Source organism: Ochotona curzoniae, unplaced genomic scaffold, assembly GCF_017591425.1.
Source record: "Ochotona curzoniae isolate NIBS_2020 unplaced genomic scaffold, NIBS_Ocur_1.0 contig_1274, whole genome shotgun sequence".
In the NCBI taxonomy this organism is placed as follows: domain Eukaryota; kingdom Metazoa; phylum Chordata; class Mammalia; order Lagomorpha; family Ochotonidae; genus Ochotona; species Ochotona curzoniae.
In genome coordinates, this window is record NW_024465023.1 from 1,711,262 (window position 1) to 1,714,552 (window position 3,291).

Sequence of the window (3,291 nt, forward strand, 5' to 3'; positions counted from 1 at the left end):
GCAACATCCATTGTGTTATTTATTTGGACCAGTGTAGATAACTATGTCTGGAGAGTTTAATTTGAAGCATGACTTAGAAAAAGGAAAGGAAGTATGTACTACATAATGTTTTTTGCTTCTACAAGAAAATAACAGGAGGGAATGTTTTGGGACTGTTTGTGGTGTAGTAGGCAAAGCTGTTGTATCCCATGTGATACCAGTTCAAGTCCTGGCTGCTCTGCTTTCAATCCAGTTATTTACTAATGCCTCTGCAAAAGCAGGCAGGCTGGCCCAAGCACTTGAACCCCTGTACCCAAATGAGAAACCAGGAAGGACCTTTTGGTTCTTGGCTTTGGCTGGCCAATACCGGCTGTTGTGGCCATTTGGGGAGTGAAACAGTGGATCAAAGATCTCTCTCTCTCTCTGTCTCTCCCTCTTTCTGCAACTCTGCCTTTCACATAAAAAATCATTGAAACATAATTCATATACTATAAAATTAACATTTTTATTATTATTTTTAAAAGATTTATTTTATTTTTATTGGAAAGGTGGCTATAGAGAGAGGAGAGACAGAGAGGAAGATCTTCCGTCCGATGATTCACTCCCCAAGTGAGCGCAATGGTCAACGCTATGCGTCGATCTGCCTTCCCAGGCCACAGGCAGGGAGCTGGACGGGAAGAGGGGCTGCCGGGATTAGAACCTGCGCCCACATGGGATCCCGGGCGTGCAAGGCGGGGACCTTTTGGGCCACTGCGCTGGGCCCAAAATTAACATTTTTAAAATATATAATCTAGTGGTTCCAGTACAGTCAAAGGTGTGTAGCCATCATTACTAAATTGAGAAAATTTTGATCCCTGCAAAAAGAAACCTTGTGTCTACTGTAAGTCACTTCCCATTTCACCCCAATTTCCCCTGCCCATTCCTAGGCTAAAATTGTGTGTTTCTACATTTGCCTGATGCAGACATTTCATGTAAACTCATGCACTATGTGGCCGCCATGTGCATAATGTTGTATATGGTCACCCATGCTGGAGCGCCTATCAGTACTTTGATGAGTAATAATAATATTCCATTGTATGTCTAGACCACATTTTGTTTAGTCATTCATCATTGGTGGATATTTGGGTTGTTTCCATTTTGTGGTTACTATGTATAATATTGCTGTCATCCTTGTACAAGGGCCATGCTAATCTTTCTATTTTTCCAATTTTAGTAGATGTGCTGCTGAAGCAAGTCCCATTATACTGCTGTGAAGCATTTGTGGACAAGTTTTATGTAGATGTGGTGTTCTTTCTTTTTCTTTAAGATTTATTATTTTTATTGGAAAGGTAGATTTATAGAGAGAAGGAGAGACAGAGAAAAATATCTTCCATGTGCTGGTTCACTCCCCAATTGGCTGCAATGGCTGGAGCTGAGCCAATCCAAAGCTGGGAGTCAGGAGCCTCTAAGTCTTCCACGTATGTGTAGCATCCCTAGAACTTGGACCATCCTACACTATTACCAGGACATGAACCAGCACCGTTATGGGATGCTGGCACTTGCAGGTGCAGAATTAGCCTATTGAGCCACAGTGCTGGCCCCATAGACACGGTTTGCATTGTTCTTGGGTACATACCTAAAAGTGGAATTGCTATGTTGTATGACTACATATTTAATTTTTTTGAGGAACTGCCAGACTTTTCAAAAGTGTCTGTATCGTTTTACATTTTCACCAGCAGTGTCTGAGGATGCCAGTTTCTCTGAACCCTTGCCAACATTTTCATATTTTCATATTCATGTTTTATTATTATTATAAGCTTCCTAGTTGGTCATTCTGTATGTATTTGGTGAACTCTCATGTACTTGACTAATCATATATTTTAAACCAATTGTTAAGAGAAATCTCTGGGGAAGCTACAAGCTTGTAAAAGATTTTTAATAAATGATCAGAAGTCTATTAATGCATGTCTAGATAGGATCTGGCTCCAGGAATAACAATGTTTAAAAATCTCTGTTGCTTTAAATCAAACAGCTGGTTTAGGTCAGAACTGAGAATGCATCTCATGAACTGAAAAATGTTTCCAGTTTTTTGTCACACAGGCCTGATTAGAGCCTCATCATGCACTGAGGCCTTTTCATATAAATACAAGAGCAGGACTCAGGTTCCAAAGTGGAAATAATTTCAGAAGTGAGCAGTTTGTAAATTAAAAAAGAATGCAGTGTTACTGTTTTCATGGTGGCTGAATTGGTACGTGTAGCAATGTGGAAACTGTTTGCAAGTGCATATTCAACTAAAAAGTTCTGAAGTTGAACAAGAACTCAAGTTTAGTAGCCAGAGCTTTTGCTCCTGGCTCCCATTTTAGTTGGCAGAGCAGGTCCTGCATAGATAATACACCAAACGGGAAATAAACATCCTCTTCAAAAATGAACATGCACTTCTACATTTTCCAGTGCAGAAGAGGAAGCAAGCGTTGCCAGCCAGATGTGCTGAACTTTCTCATGAAATCATATTCTAAAATAACAAAGAAATCTGAATATTTGCTATATATTTCTCTATTTTCAACAAGAAAGGTGTGACTGAATATGGTTATTTTGTTAAAAAATTTTAGCTTTAAATTTATGCTTATTTAAAACAGTTGAGGACTGTTTTAAAGAATGAGCAAATTAACAAGAGGCCTTCCACCCATTGATTTATTCTGCAAATGCCAACAGAGTCAGGGCTGGGCCAGGGCATGAGTTCTAAAGTTAATCCAAATCTCATGTAAGTAGTAGGAACCTAACTAGTTGAGCCATTACTGGTACAAATTTGAAACACTAAGTAATTTCATCTATTAATACCTCAGGATGTACTTTTAAAAGATTAGGCCAAATATTCTTTAAACATAACCAGAATAGTATTGCCACACTTGGAAAAAAAAAGAGTTAATTACCTATGGTCACAAAGTGTCCAACCATTGTTCAAATTTCCATTTCTATCATAAACTTGTTTGTTTCAATCAAAATCTAAGTATGCTACAAGACTGTGACTGGGTTATATGTACCTGAAGTCTCTTTTCTCATATAGATTCTGCCTCCGTCTGCTTTCTCCACTTCAATTTACTGACTGAAGAAAAAATCACATTGCCTTGTAGAGGACCCTGCTGTCTTGGTTTGAGAGTTGCTTGCTTCTTAGTGGTGGTGTCTATTTCTTTGTTTCCTGTTTCCTCGTAGAGCCACACTGCTCTATGTGGCAGCCACTGGCATGTGACTGCTGTAAATTGAGATGTGTTGTAAGCACAACATACATACCAGATTTCAAAGACTTAGCTAAAAAAACAAACTCTGGATAATAAT

The 3,291-nt window shown here is 38.9% G+C and overlaps 1 pseudogene; it reads right to left on the reverse strand.

Moving 5' to 3' along the window:
* Window positions 1-1,112: 1,112 nt before the first annotated feature.
* On the reverse strand, window positions 1,113-1,212 carry LOC121171887 (annotated as a pseudogene).
* Window positions 1,213-3,291: the final 2,079 nt, after the last annotated feature.